Genomic DNA, 16,506 nt, shown 5'->3' with positions numbered 1-16,506 from the left:
TGAGACATGTTCGAGGAGACGTGGTCAGAGTGAGGTTGAGACATGTTCAAGGAGACGTGGTCTGAGTGAGGTTGAGACATGTTCGAGGAGATGTGGTCAGAGTGATGTTGAGTCATGTTCGAGGAGACGTGGTTAGAGTGAGTTTGAGACATGTTCAATGAGACGTGGTCTGAGTGAGGTTGAGACATGTTCGAGGAGACGTGGTCAGAGGGAGGCTGAGACATGTTAGAGGAGATGGTGTCAGAGCGAGGTTGAGACACGTTCGAGGAGATGTGGTCTTAGTGAGTTTGAGACATGTTTGACGAGACGTGGTCAGAGTGAGGTTGAGACATGTTCGAGGAGACGTGGTCAGAGTGAGGGTGAGACATGTTCGAGGAGACGTGGTCAGAGTGAGATCGAGACATGTTCGAGGACACGTGGTCAGAGTGAGGGTGAGACATGTTCGAGGAGAAATGGTCAGTGTGAGGTTGAGACATGTTTGAGGAGATTGTGTCAGAGTGAGGAGGAGACATGTTCGAGGAGACGTGGTCAGAGTGATGTTGAGACATGTTCGAGGAGACGTGGTCAGTGTGAGGTTGAGACATGTTCAAGGAGATGTGGTCTGAGTGAGGTTGAGACATGTTCGAGGAGACGTGGTCAGAGTGAGGTTGAGACATGTTAGAGGAGATGGTGTCGGAGAGAGGTTGAGACGTGTTCGAGGAGATGTGGTCTTAGTGAGTTTGAGACATGTTTGACGAGACGTGGTAGGTTCAGGTTGAGACATGTTCGAAGAGATTGTGTCAGAGTGAGGTTGAGACATGTTCGAGGCGATGTTGTTGGATTAGGTTGAGACATGTTCGAGGAGACGAGTTCTGAGTGAGGGTGAGACATATTCGAGGAGACGTGGTCAGAGTGAGGTTGAGACATGTTCGAGGAGACGTGGTCAGACTGAGGTTGAGACATGTTCGAGGAGACGAGTTCTGAGTGAGATTGAGACATGTTCGAGGAGACGTGGTCAGAGTGAGGTTGAGACATGTTCGAGGAGACGTGGTCAGACTGAGGTTGAGACATGTTCGAGGAGACGAGTTCTGAGTGAGATTGAGACATGTTCGAGGAGACGTGGTCAGAGTGATGTTGAGACAGGTTCGAGGAGACGTGGTCTGAGTGAGGTTGAGGCATGTTCGAGGAAATGTGGTCAGCGTGAGGTGGAGACATGTTCGAGGAGATGTGATCAGAGTGAGGTTAAGTCATGTTTGAGGAGACGTGGCCAGAGTGATGTTGAGACCTGTTCGAGGAGACGTGGTCAGAGTGAGGTTTGGTCATGTTCGAGGAGACGTGGTCAGAGTGAGATCGAGACATGTTCGAGGAGACGAGTTCTGAGTGAGATTGAGACATGTTCGAGGAGACGTGGTCAGAGTGATGTTGAGATATGTTCGAGGAGACGTGGTCTGAGTGAGGTTGAGGCATGTTCGAGGAAATGTGGGCAGAGTAAGGTGGAGACATGTTCGAGGAGATGATATCAGAGTGAGGTTAAGTCATGTTCGAGGAGACGTGGTCAGAGTGATGTTGATACATGTTCGAGGAGACGTGGTCAGAGTGAGGTCGAGACATGTTCGAGGAGACGTGGTCAGAGTGAGATCGAGACATGTTCGAGGAGACGTGGACAGAGTGAGGTTGAGACATGTTTGAGGAGACGTGGTCAGTGTGAGGTTGAGACATGTTTGAGGAGATTGTGTCAGAGTGAGGAGGAGACATGTTCAAGGAGACGTGGTCTGAGTGAGGTTGAGACATGTTCGAGGAGATGTGGTCAGAGTGATGTTGAGTCATGTTCGAGGAGACGTGGTTAGAGTGAGTTTGAGACATGTTCAATGAGACGTGGTCTGAGTGAGGTTGAGACATGTTCGAGGAGACGTGGTCAGAGTGATGTTGAGTCATGTTCGAGGAGACGTGGTAGGTTCAGGTTGAGACATGTTCGAAGATATTGTGTCAGAGTGAGGTTGAGACATGTTCGAGGAGATGTGGTCTTAGTGAGGTTGAGACATGTTCAATGAAACGTGGTCGGTTCAGGTTGAGACATGTTCGAGGAGATTGTGTCAGAGTGAGGTTGAGACATGTTTGAGGCGATGTGGTCGGCATAATTTGAGACATGTTCGAGGAGACATGGTCTGAGTGAGTTTGGGACATGTTCGAAAAGACGTGGTCAGAGTGAGATCGAGACATGTTCGAGGAGAAGTGTTCAGAGTGAGGTTGCGACATGTTCGAGGAGACGAGTTCTGAGTGATGGTGAGACATATTCGAGGAGACGTGGTCAGAGTGAGGTTGAGACATGTTCGAGGAGACGTGGTCAGGCTGAGGTTGAGACATGTTCGAGGAGACGAGTTCTGAGTGAGATTGAGACATGTTCGAGGAGACGTGGTCAGAGTGATGTTGAGACATGTTCGAGGAAACGTGGTCTGAGTGAGGTTGAGGCATGTTCGAGGAAATGTGGTCAGCGTGAGGTGGAGACATGTTCGAGGAGATGTAATCAGAGTGATGTTGAGACATGTTCGAGGAGACTTGGTCAGAGTGAGGTTTGGTCATGTTCGAGGAGACGTGGTCAGAGTGATGTCGAGACATGTTCGAGGAGACGTGGTCAGAGTGAGATCGAGACATGTTCGAGGAGACGTGGACAGAGTGAGGTTGAGACATGTTCGAGGAGACGTGGTCAGTGTGAGGTTGAGACATGATTGAGGAGATTGTGTCAGAGTGAGGAGGAGACATGTTCGAGGAGACGTGGTCAGAGTGATGTTGAGACATGTTCGAGGAGACGTGGTCAGAGTGAGGTTGAGACATGTTCAAGGAGACGTGGTCTGAGTGAGGTTGAGACATGTTCGAGGAGATGTGGTCAGAGTGATGTTGAGTCATGTTCGAGGAGACGTGGTTAGAGTGAGTTTGAGACATGTTCAATGAGACGTGGTCTGAGTGAGGTTGAGACATGTTCGAGGAGACGTGGTCAGAGGGAGGCTGAGACATGTTAGAGGAGATGGTGTCAGAGCGAGGTTGAGACACGTTCGAGGAGATGTGGTCTTAGTGAGTTTGAGACATGTTTGACGAGACGTGGTCAGAGTGAGGTTGAGACATGTTCGAGGAGACGTGGTCAGAGTGAGATCGAGACATGTTCGAGGACACGTGGTCAGAGTGAGGGTGAGACATGTTCGAGGAGAAATGGTCAGTGTGAGGTTGAGACATGTTTGAGGAGATTGTGTCAGAGTGAGGAGGAGACATGTTCGAGGAGACGTGGTCAGAGTGATGTTGAGACATGTTCGAGGAGACGTGGTCAGTGTGAGGTTGAGACATGTTCAAGGAGATGTGGTCTGAGTGAGGTTGAGACATGTTCGAGGAGACGTGGTCAGAGTGAGGTTGAGACATGTTAGAGGAGATGGTGTCGGAGAGAGGTTGAGACGTGTTCGAGGAGATGTGGTCTTAGTGAGTTTGAGACATGTTTGACGAGACGTGGTAGGTTCAGGTTGAGACATGTTCGAAGAGATTGTGTCAGAGTGAGGTTGAGACATGTTCGAGGCGATGTTGTTGGATTAGGTTGAGACATGTTCGAGGAGACGAGTTCTGAGTGAGGGTGAGACATATTCGAGGAGACGTGGTCAGAGTGAGGTTGAGACATGTTCGAGGAGACGTGGTCAGACTGAGGTTGAGACATGTTCGAGGAGACGAGTTCTGAGTGAGATTGAGACATGTTCGAGGAGACGTGGTCAGAGTGAGGTTGAGACATGTTCGAGGAGACGTGGTCAGACTGAGGTTGAGACATGTTCGAGGAGACGAGTTCTGAGTGAGATTGAGACATGTTCGAGGAGACGTGGTCAGAGTGATGTTGAGACAGGTTCGAGGAGACGTGGTCTGAGTGAGGTTGAGGCATGTTCGAGGAAATGTGGTCAGCGTGAGGTGGAGACATGTTCGAGGAGATGTGATCAGAGTGAGGTTAAGTCATGTTTGAGGAGACGTGGCCAGAGTGATGTTGAGACCTGTTCGAGGAGACGTGGTCAGAGTGAGGTTTGGTCATGTTCGAGGAGACGTGGTCAGAGTGAGATCGAGACATGTTCGAGGAGACGAGTTCTGAGTGAGATTGAGACATGTTCGAGGAGACGTGGTCAGAGTGATGTTGAGATATGTTCGAGGAGACGTGGTCTGAGTGAGGTTGAGGCATGTTCGAGGAAATGTGGGCAGAGTAAGGTGGAGACATGTTCGAGGAGATGATATCAGAGTGAGGTTAAGTCATGTTCGAGGAGACGTGGTCAGAGTGATGTTGATACATGTTCGAGGAGACGTGGTCAGAGTGAGGTCGAGACATGTTCGAGGAGACGTGGTCAGAGTGAGATCGAGACATGTTCGAGGAGACGTGGACAGAGTGAGGTTGAGACATGTTTGAGGAGACGTGGTCAGTGTGAGGTTGAGACATGTTTGAGGAGATTGTGTCAGAGTGAGGAGGAGACATGTTCAAGGAGACGTGGTCTGAGTGAGGTTGAGACATGTTCGAGGAGATGTGGTCAGAGTGATGTTGAGACATGTTCGAGGAGACGTGGTTAGAGTGAGTTTCAGACATGTTCAATGAGACGTGGTCTGAGTGAGGTTGAGACATGTTCGAGGAGACGTGGTCAGAGGGAGGTTGAGACATGTTAGAGGAGATGGTGTCAGAGCGAGGTTGAGACAAGTTCGAGTAGATGTGGTCTTAGTGAGTTTGAGACATGTTTGACGAGACGTGGTAGGTTCAGGTTGAGACATGTTCGAAGAGATTGTGTCAGAGTGAGGTTGAGACATGTTCGAGGCGATGTTGTTGGCTTAGGTTGAGACATGTTCGAGGAGACGTGGTATGAGTGAGGTTGAGACATGTTCGAGGAGACGTGGTCAGAGTGAGGTTGAGGCATGTTCGAGGAAATGTGGTCAGCGTGAGGTGGAGACATGTTCGAGGAGATGTGATCAGAGTGAGGTTAAGTCATGTTTGAGGAGACGTGGCCAGAGTGATGTTGAGACCTGTTCGAGGAGACGTGGTCAGAGTGAGGTTTGGTCATGTTCGAGGAGACGTGGTCAGAGTGAGATCGAGACATGTTCGAGGAGACGTGGCCAGAGTGATGTTGAGACCTGTTCGAGGAGACGTGGTCAGAGTGAGGTTTGGTCATGTTCGAGGAGACGTGGTCAGAGTGAGATCGAGACATGTTCGAGGAGACGAGTTCTGAGTGAGATTGAGACATGTTCGAGGAGACGTGGTCAGAGTGATGTTGAGATATGTTCGAGGAGACGTGGTCTGAGTGAGGTTGAGGCATGTTCGAGGAAATGTGGGCAGCGTAAGGTGGAGACATGTTCGAGGAGATGATATCAGAGTGAGGTTAAGTCATGTTCGAGGAGACGTGGTCAGAGTGATGTTGATACATGTTCGAGGAGACGTGGTCAGAGTGAGGTCGAGACATGTTCGAGGAGACGTGGTCAGAGTGAGGTTGAGACATGTTCAAGGAGACGTGGTCTGAGTGAGGTTGAGACATGTTCGAGGAGATGTGGTCAGAGTGATGTTGAGTCATGTTCGAGGAGACGTGGTTAGAGTGAGTTTGAGACATGTTCAATGAGACGTGGTCTGAGTGAGGTTGAGACATGTTCGAGGAGACGTGGTCAGAGTGATGTTGAGTCATGTTCGAGGAGACGTGGTAGGTTCAGGTTGAGACATGTTCGAAGATATTGTGTCAGAGTGAGGTTGAGACATGTTCGAGGAGATGTGGTCTTAGTGAGGTTGAGACATGTTCAATGAAACGTGGTCGGTTCAGGTTGAGACATGTTCGAGGAGATTGTGTCAGAGTGAGGTTGAGACATGTTTGAGGCGATGTGGTCGGCATAATTTGAGACATGTTCGAGGAGACATGGTCTGAGTGAGTTTGGGACATGTTCGAAAAGACGTGGTCAGAGTGAGATCGAGACATGTTCGAGGAGAAGTGTTCAGAGTGAGGTTGCGACATGTTCGAGGAGACGAGTTCTGAGTGATGGTGAGACATATTCGAGGAGACGTGGTCAGAGTGAGGTTGAGACATGTTCGAGGAGACGTGGTCAGACTGAGGTTGAGACATGTTCGAGGAGACGAGTTCTGAGTGAGATTGAGACATGTTCGAGGAGACGTGGTCAGAGTGATGTTGAGACATGTTCGAGGAAACGTGGTCTGAGTGAGGTTGAGGCATGTTCGAGGAAATGTGGTCAGCGTGAGGTGGAGACATGTTCGAGGAGATGTAATCAGAGTGATGTTGAGACATGTTCGAGGAGACTTGGTCAGAGTGAGGTTTGGTCATGTTCGAGGAGACGTGGTCAGAGTGATGTCGAGACATGTTCGAGGAGACGTGGTCAGAGTGAGATCGAGACATGTTCGAGGAGACGTGGACAGAGTGAGGTTGAGACATGTTCGAGGAGACGTGGTCAGTGTGAGGTTGAGACATGATTGAGGAGATTGTGTCAGAGTGAGGAGGAGACATGTTCGAGGAGACGTGGTCAGAGTGATGTTGAGACATGTTCGAGGAGACGTGGTCAGAGTGAGGTTGAGACATGTTCAAGGAGACGTGGTCTGAGTGAGGTTGAGACATGTTCGAGGAGATGTGGTCAGAGTGATGTTGAGTCATGTTCGAGGAGACGTGGTTAGAGTGAGTTTGAGACATGTTCAATGAGACGTGGTCTGAGTGAGGTTGAGACATGTTCGAGGAGACGTGGTCAGAGGGAGGCTGAGACATGTTAGAGGAGATGGTGTCAGAGCGAGGTTGAGACACGTTCGAGGAGATGTGGTCTTAGTGAGTTTGAGACATGTTTGACGAGACGTGGTCAGAGTGAGGTTGAGACATGTTCGAGGAGACGTGGTCAGAGTGAGGGTGAGACATGTTCGAGGAGACGTGGTCAGAGTGAGATCGAGACATGTTCGAGGACACGTGGTCAGAGTGAGGGTGAGACATGTTCGAGGAGAAATGGTCAGTGTGAGGTTGAGACATGTTTGAGGAGATTGTGTCAGAGTGAGGAGGAGACATGTTCGAGGAGACGTGGTCAGAGTGATGTTGAGACATGTTCGAGGAGACGTGGTCAGTGTGAGGTTGAGACATGTTCAAGGAGATGTGGTCTGAGTGAGGTTGAGACATGTTCGAGGAGACGTGGTCAGAGTGAGGTTGAGACATGTTAGAGGAGATGGTGTCGGAGAGAGGTTGAGACGTGTTCGAGGAGATGTGGTCTTAGTGAGTTTGAGACATGTTTGACGAGACGTGGTAGGTTCAGGTTGAGACATGTTCGAAGAGATTGTGTCAGAGTGAGGTTGAGACATGTTCGAGGCGATGTTGTTGGATTAGGTTGAGACATGTTCGAGGAGACGAGTTCTGAGTGAGGGTGAGACATATTCGAGGAGACGTGGTCAGAGTGAGGTTGAGACATGTTCGAGGAGACGTGGTCAGACTGAGGTTGAGACATGTTCGAGGAGACGAGTTCTGAGTGAGATTGAGACATGTTCGAGGAGACGTGGTCAGAGTGAGGTTGAGACATGTTCGAGGAGACGTGGTCAGACTGAGGTTGAGACATGTTCGAGGAGACGAGTTCTGAGTGAGATTGAGACATGTTCGAGGAGACGTGGTCAGAGTGATGTTGAGACAGGTTCGAGGAGACGTGGTCTGAGTGAGGTTGAGGCATGTTCGAGGAAATGTGGTCAGCGTGAGGTGGAGACATGTTCGAGGAGATGTGATCAGAGTGAGGTTAAGTCATGTTTGAGGAGACGTGGCCAGAGTGATGTTGAGACCTGTTCGAGGAGACGTGGTCAGAGTGAGGTTTGGTCATGTTCGAGGAGACGTGGTCAGAGTGAGATCGAGACATGTTCGAGGAGACGAGTTCTGAGTGAGATTGAGACATGTTCGAGGAGACGTGGTCAGAGTGATGTTGAGATATGTTCGAGGAGACGTGGTCTGAGTGAGGTTGAGGCATGTTCGAGGAAATGTGGGCAGAGTAAGGTGGAGACATGTTCGAGGAGATGATATCAGAGTGAGGTTAAGTCATGTTCGAGGAGACGTGGTCAGAGTGATGTTGATACATGTTCGAGGAGACGTGGTCAGAGTGAGGTCGAGACATGTTCGAGGAGACGTGGTCAGAGTGAGATCGAGACATGTTCGAGGAGACGTGGACAGAGTGAGGTTGAGACATGTTTGAGGAGACGTGGTCAGTGTGAGGTTGAGACATGTTTGAGGAGATTGTGTCAGAGTGAGGAGGAGACATGTTCAAGGAGACGTGGTCTGAGTGAGGTTGAGACATGTTCGAGGAGATGTGGTCAGAGTGATGTTGAGACATGTTCGAGGAGACGTGGTTAGAGTGAGTTTCAGACATGTTCAATGAGACGTGGTCTGAGTGAGGTTGAGACATGTTCGAGGAGACGTGGTCAGAGGGAGGTTGAGACATGTTAGAGGAGATGGTGTCAGAGCGAGGTTGAGACAAGTTCGAGTAGATGTGGTCTTAGTGAGTTTGAGACATGTTTGACGAGACGTGGTAGGTTCAGGTTGAGACATGTTCGAAGAGATTGTGTCAGAGTGAGGTTGAGACATGTTCGAGGCGATGTTGTTGGCTTAGGTTGAGACATGTTCGAGGAGACGTGGTATGAGTGAGGTTGAGACATGTTCGAGGAGACGTGGTCAGAGTGAGGTTGAGACATGTTATAGAAGATGGTGTCAGAGGGAGGTTCAGACATGTTCGAGGAGATTGTGTCAGAGTGAGGTTGAGACATGTTTGAGGCGATGTGATCGGCATAAGTTGAGACATGTTCGAGGAGACATGGTCTGTGTGAGTTTGAGACATGTTCGAAGAGACGTGGTCAGAGTGAGATCGAGACATTTTCGAGGAGAAGTGTTCAGAGTGAGGTGGAGACATGTTCGAGGAGACGTGGTATGAGTGAGGTTGAGACATGTTCGAGGAGACGTGGTCAGAGTGAGGTTGAGACATGTTAGAGGAGATGGTGTCAGAGTGAGGTTGAGACATGTTCGAGGAGATGTGGTCTGCGAAGATCAACACATGTTCGAGGAGATGTGGTCTTAGTGAGGTTGAGACATGTTCAACGAGACGTCGTCGGTTCAGGTTGAGACATGTTCGAGGAGACATGGTCTGAGTGAGTTTGAGACATGTTCGAAGAGACGTGGTCAGAGTGAGTTTGAGACATGTTCAATGAGACGTGGTCAGAGTGAGGTTGATACATGTTCGAGGAGACATGGTCAGACTGAGGTTGAGACATGTTCGAGGAGACGAGTTCTGAGTGAGATTGAGACATGTTCGAGGAGAAGTGGTCAGAGTGATGTTGAGACATGTTCGAGGAGACGTGGTCTGAGTGAGGTTGAGGCATGTTCGAGGAAATGTGGTCAGCGTGAGTTGGAGACATGTTCGAGGAGATGTGATCAGAGTGAGGTTAAGTAATGTTCGAGGAGTCGTGGTCAGAGTGATGTTGAGACATGTTCGAGGAGACGTGGTCAGAGTGAGGTTTGGTCATTTTCGAGGAGACGTTGTCAGAGTGAGGTCGAGACATGTTCGAAGAGACGTGGTCAAAGTGAGGTTGAGACATGTTCGAGGAGACATGGTCAGAGTGAGGTGGAGACAGGTTCGAGGAGACGTGGTCAGAGTGAGGTTGAGACATGTTCGAGGAGATTGTGTCAGAGTGAGGTTGAGACATGTTTGAGGCGATGTGGTCGGCATAAGTTGAGACATGTTCGAGGAGACATGGTCTGAGTGAGTTTGGGACATGTTCGAAAAGACGTGGTCAGAGTGAGATCGAGACATTTTCGAGGAGAAGTGTTCAGAGTGAGGTTGCGACATGTTCGAGGAGACGAGTTCTGAGTGAGGATGAGACATATTCGAGGAGACGTGGTCAGAGTGAGTTTGAGACATGTTCGAGGAGTCGTGGTCAGACTGAGGTTGAGACATGTTCGAGGAGACGAGTTCTGAGTGAGGTTGAGGCATGTTCGAGGAAATGTGGTCAGCGTGAGGTGGAGACTTGTTCGAGGAGATGTGATCAGAGTGAGGTTAAGTCATGTTCAAGGAGACGTGGTCAGAGTGATGTTGAGACATGTTCGAGGAGACGTGGTCAGAGTGAGGTTTGGTCATGTTCGAGGAGACGTGGTCAGAGTGAGGTCGAGACATGTTCGAGGAGACGTGGTCAGAGTGAGATCGAGACATGTTCGAGGAGACGTGGACAGAGTGAGGTTGAGACATGTTCGAGGAGACGTGGTCAGTGTGAGGTTGAGACATGTTTGAGGAGATTGTGTCAGAGTGAGGAGGAGACATGTTCGAGGAGACGTGGTCAGAGTGATGTTGAGACATGTTCGAGGAGACGTGGTCAGAGTGAGGTTGAGAAATGTTCAAGGAGACGTGGTCTGAGTGAGGTTGAGACATGTTCGAGGAGATGTGGTCAGAATGATATTGAGACATGTTCGAGGAGACGTGGTTAGAGTGAGTTTGAGACATGTTCAATGAGACGTGGTCTGAGTGAGGTTGAGACATGTTCGAGGAGACGTGGTCAGAGGCAGGCTGAGACATGTTAGAGGAGATGGTGTCAGAGCGAGGTTGAGACATGTTCGTGGAGATGTGGTCTTAGTGAGTTTGAGACATGTTTGACGAGACGTGGTAGGTTCAGGTTGAGACATGTTCGAAGAGATTGTGTCAGAGTGAGGTTGAGACATGTTCGATGCGATCTTGTTGGCTTAGGTTGAGACATGTTCGAGGAGACGTGGTATGAGTGAGGTTGAGACATGTTCGAGGAGACGTGGTCAGAGTGAGGTTGAGACATGTTATAGAAGATGGTGTCAGAGTGAGGTTGAGACATGTTCGAGGAGATGTGGTCGGCGTAGATCAACACATGTTCGAGGAGATGTTGTCTTAGTGAGGTTGAGACATGTTCAATTAGACGAGGTCGGTTCAGGTTGAGACATGTTCGAGGAGATTGTGTCAGAGTGAGGTTGAGACATGTTCGAGGCGATGTTGTTCGCTTAGGTTGAGACATGTTCGAGCAGACGTGGTATGAGTGAGGTTGAGACATGTTCGAGGAGACGTGGTCAGAGTGAGGTTGAGACATGTTAGAGGAGATGGTGTCAGAGTGAGTTTGAGACATGTTCGAGGAGATGTGTTCGGCGTAGATCAACACATGTTCGAGGAGATGTGGTCTTAGTGAGGTTGAGACATGTTCAATGAAACGTGGTCGGTTCAGGTTGAGACATGTTCGAGGAGATAGTGTCAGAGTGAGGTTGAGACATGTTTGAGGCGATGTGGTCGGCATAAGTTGAGACATGTTCGAGGAGACATGGTCTGAGTGAGTATGGGACATGTTCGAAAAGACGTGGTCAGAGTGAGATCGAGACATGTTCGAGGAGAAGTGTTCAGAGTGAGGTTGCGACATGTTCGAGGAGACGAGTTCTGAGTAAGGGTGAGACATATTCGAGGAGACGTGGTCAGAGTGAGGTTGAGACATGTTCGAGGAGACGTGGTCAGACTGAGGTTGAGACATGTTCGAGGAGACGAGTTCTGAGTGAGATTGAGACATGTTCGAGGAGACGTGGTCAGAGTGATGTTGAGACATGTTCGTTTAAACGTGGTCTGAGTGAGGTTGAGGCATGTTCGAGGAAATGTGGTCAGCATGAGGTGGAGACATGTTCGAGGAGATGTGATCAGAGTGATGTTGAGACATGTTCGAGGAGACGTGGTCAGAGTGAGGTTTGGTCATGTTCGAGGAGACGTGGTCAGAGTGAGGTCGAGACATGTTCGAGGAGACGTGGTCAGAGTGAGATCGAGACATGTTCGAGGAGACGTGGACAGAGTGAGGTTGAGACCTGTTCGAGGAGACGTGGTCAGTGTGAGGTTGAGACATGTTTGAGGAGATTGTGTCAGAGTGAGGAGGAGACATGTTCGAGGAGACGTGGTCAGAGTGATGTTGAGACATGTTCGAGGAGACGTGGTCAGAGTGAGGTTGAGAAATGTTCAAGGAGACGTGGTCTGAGGGAGGCTGAGACATGTTAGAGGAGATGGTGTCAGAGCGAGGTTGAGACATGTTCGAGGAGATGTGGTCTTAGTGAGATTGAGACATGTTTGACGAGACGTGGTAGGTTCAGGTTGAGACATGTTCGAAGAGATTGTGTCAGAGTGAGGTTGAGACATGTTCGATGCGATCTTGTTGGCTTAGGTAGAGACATGTTCGAGGAGACGTGGTATGAGTGAGGTTGAGACATGTTCGAGGAGACGTGGTCAGAGTGAGGTTGAGAAATGTTCAAGGAGACGTGGTCTGAGGGAGGCTGAGACATGTTAGAGGAGATGGTGTCAGAGCGAGGTTGAGACATGTTCGAGGAGATGTGGTCTTAGTGAGATTGAGACATGTTTGACGAGACGTGGTAGGTTCAGGTTGAGACATGTTCGAAGAGATTGTGTCAGAGTGAGGTTGAGACATGTTCGATGCGATCTTGTTGGCTTAGGTAGAGACATGTTCGAGGAGACGTGGTATGAGTGAGGTTGAGACATGTTCGAGGAGACGTGGTCAGAGTGAGGTTGAGACATGTTATAGAAGATGGTGTCAGAGTGAGGTTGAGACATGTTCGAGGAGTTGTGGTCGGCGTAGATCAACACATGTTTGAGGAGATGTGGTCTTAGTGAGGTTGAGACATGTTCAATTAGACGAGGTCGGTTCAGGTTGAGACAAGTTCGAGGAGATTGTGTCAGAGTGAGGTTGAGACATGTTCGAGGCGATGTTGTTGGCTTAGGTTGAGACATGTTCGAGGAGACGTGGTATGAGTGAGGTTGAGACATGTTCGAGGAGACGTGGTCAGAGTGAGGTTGAGACATGTTAGAGGAGATGGTGTCAGAGTGAGTTTGAGACATGTTCGAGGAGATGTGGTCGGCGTAGATCAACACATGTTCGAGGAGATGTGGTCTTAGTGAGGTTGAGACATGTTCAATGAAACGTGGTCGGTTCAGGTTGAGACATGTTCGAGGAGATTGTGTCAGAGTGAGGTTGAGACATGTTTGAGGCGATGTGGTCGGCATAAGTTGAGACATGTTCGAGGAGACATGGTCTGAGTGAGTTTGGGACATGTTCGAAAAGACGTGGTCAGAGTGAGATCGAGACATGTTCGAGGAGAAGTGTTCAGAGTGAGGTTGCGACATGTTCGAGGAGACGAGTTCTGAGTGAGGGTGAGACATATTCGAGGAGACGTGGTCAGAGTGAGGTTGAGACATGTTCGAGGAGACGTGGTCAGACTGAGGTTGAGACATGTTCGAGGAGACGAGTTCTGAGTGAGATTGAGACATGTTCGAGGAGACGTGGTCAGAGTGATGTTGAGACATGTTCGATTAAACGTGGTCTGAGTGAGGTTGAGGCATGTTCGAGGAAATGTGGTCAGCATGAGGTGGAGACATGTTCGAGGAGACATGGTCTGAGTGAGTTTGGGACATGTTCGAAAAGACGTGGTCAGAGTGAGATCGAGACATGTTCGAGGAGAAGTGTTCAGAGTGAGGTTGCGACATGTTCGAGGAGACGAGTTCTGAGTGAGGGTGAGACATATTCGAGGAGACGTGGTCAGAGTGATGTTGAGACATGTTCGAGGAGACGTGGTCAGAGTGAGGTTTGGTCATGTTCGAGGAGACGTGGTCAGAGTGAGGTTGAGACCTGTTATAGAAGATGGTGTCAGAGTGAGGTTGAGACATGTTCGAGGAGTTGTGGTCGGCGTAGATCAACACATGTTCGAGGAGATGTGGTCTTAGTGAGGTTGAGACATGTTCAATTAGACGAGGTCGGTTCAGGTTGAGACAAGTTCGAGGAGATTGTGTCAGAGTGAGGTTGAGACATGTTCGAGGCGATGTTGTTGGCTTAGGTTGAGACATGTTCGAGGAGACGTGGTATGAGTGAGGTTGAGACATGTTCGAGGAGACGTGGTCAGAGTGAGGTTGAGACATGTTAGAGGAGATGGTGTCAGAGTGAGTTTGAGACATGTTCGAGGAGATGTGGTCGGCGTTGATCAACACATGTTCGAGGAGATGTGGTCTTAGTGAGGTTGAGACATGTTCAATGAAACGTGGTCGGTTCAGGTTGAGACATGTTCGAGGAGATTGTGTCAGAGTGAGGTTGAGACATGTTTGAGGCGATGTGGTCGGCATAAGTTGAGACATGTTCGAGGAGACATGGTCTGAGTGAGTTTGGGACATGTTCGAAAAGACGTGGTCAGAGTGAGATCGAGACATGTTCGAGGAGAAGTGTTCAGAGTGAGGTTGCGACATGTTTGAGGAGACGAGTTCTGAGTGAGGGTGAGACATATTCGAGGAGACGTGGTCAGAGTGAGGTTGAGACATGTTCGAGGAGACGTGGTCAGACTGAGGTTGAGACATGTTCGAGGAGACGAGTTCTGAGTGAGATTGAGACATGTTCGAGGAGACGTGGTCAGAGTGATGTTGAGACATGTTCGATTAAACGTGGTCTGAGTGAGGTTGAGGCATGTTCGAGGAAATGTGGTCAGCATGAGGTGGAGACATGTTCGAGGAGATGTGATCAGAGTGAGGTTAAGTCATGTCCGAGGAGACGTGGTCAGAGTGATGTTGAGACATGTTCGAGGAGACGTGGTCAGAGTGAGGTTTGGTCATGTTCGAGGAGACGTGGTCAGAGTGAGGTCGAGACATGTTCGAGGAGACGTGGTCAGAGTGAGATCGAGACATGTTCGAGGAGACGTGGACAGAGTGAGGTTGAGACATGTTCGAGGAGACGTGGTCAGTGTGAGGTTGAGACATGTTTGAGGAGATTGTGTCAGAGTGAGGAGGAGACATGTTCGAGGAGACGTGGTCAGAGTGATGTTGAGACATGTACGAGGAGACGTGGTCAGAGTGATGTTGAGATATGTTCGAGGAGACGTGGTCTGAGTGAGGTTGAGGCATGTTCGAGGAAATGTGGTCAGCGTGAGGTGGAGACATGTTCGAGGAGAGGAGACGTGGTCAGAGTGATGTTGTGACATGTTCGAGGAGACGTGGTCAGAGTGAGGTTGAGACATGTTAGAGGAGATGGTGTCAGAGTGAGTTTGAGACATGTTCGAGGAGATGTGGTCGGCGTAGATCAACACATGTTCGAGGAGATGTGGTCTTAGTGAGGTTGAGACATGTTCAATGAAACGTGGTCGGTTCAGGTTGAGACATGTTCGAGGAGATTGTGTCAGAGTGAGGTTGAGACATGTTTGAGGCGATGTGGTCGGCATAAGTTGAGACATGTTCGAGGAGTCATGGTCTGAGTGAGTTTGGGACATTTTCGAAAAGACGTGGTCAGAGTGAGATCGAGACATGTTCGAGGAGAAGTGTTCAGAGTGAGGTTGCGACATGTTCGAGGAGACGAGTTCTGAGTGAGGGTGAGACTTATTCGAGGAGACGTGGTCAGAGTGAGGTTGAGACATGTTCGAGGAGACGTGGTCAGACTGAGGTTGAGACATGTTCGAGGAGACGAGTTCTGAGTGAGATTGAGACATGTTCGAGGAGACGTGGTCAGAGTGATGTTGAGACATGTTCGATTAAACGTGGTCTGAGTGAGGTTGAGGCATGTTCGAGGAAATGTGGTCAGCATGAGGTGGAGACATGTTCGAGGAGATGTGATCAGAGTGAGGTTAAGTCATGTCCGAGGAGACGTGGTCAGAGTGATGTTGAGACATGTTCGAGGAGATGTGGTCAGAGTGAGGTTTGGTCATGTTCGAGGAGACGTGGTCAGAGTGAGGTCGAGACATGTTCGAGGAGACGTGGTCAGAGTGAGATCGAGACATGTTCGAGGAGACGTGGACAGAGTGAGGTTGAGACATGTTCGAGGAGACGTGGTCAGTGTGAGGTTGAGACATGTTTGAGGAGATTGTGTCAGAGTGAGGAGGAGACATGTTCGAGGAGACGTGGTCAGAGTGATGTTGAGACATGTTCGAGGAGATGTGGTCAGAGTGAGGTTGAGACATGTTCAAGGAGACGTGGTCTGAGTGAGGTTGAGACATGTTCGAGGAGATGTGGTCAGAGTGATGTTGAGACATGTTCGAGGAGACGTGGTTAGAGTGAGTTTGAGACATGTTCAATGAGACGTAGTCTGAGTGAGGTTGAGACATGTTCGAGGAGACGTTGTCAGAGGGAGGCTGAGACATGTTAGAGGAGATGGTGTCAGAGCGAGGTTGAGACATGTTCGAGGAGATGTGGTCTTAGTGAGTTTGAGACATGTTTGACGAGACGTGGTAGGTTCAGGTTGAGACATGTTCGAGGAGACGTGGACAGAGTGAGGTTGAGACATGTTCGAGGAGACGTGGTATGAGTGAGGTTGAGACATGTTCGAGGAGACGTGGTCAGAGTGAGGTTGAGACATGTTATAGAAGATGGTGTCAGAGTGAGGTTGAGACATGTTCGAGGAGATTGTGTCAGAGTGAGGTTGAGACATGTTTGAGGCGATGTGATCGGCATAAGTTGAGACATGTTCGAGGAGACATGGTCTGAGTGAGTTTGAGACATGTTCGAAGAGACGTGGTC

This window comes from Hypanus sabinus, chromosome 21 (assembly GCF_030144855.1).
Source record: "Hypanus sabinus isolate sHypSab1 chromosome 21, sHypSab1.hap1, whole genome shotgun sequence".
NCBI lineage: Eukaryota > Metazoa > Chordata > Chondrichthyes > Myliobatiformes > Dasyatidae > Hypanus > Hypanus sabinus.
This window is presented reverse-complemented; position numbering follows the sequence as displayed.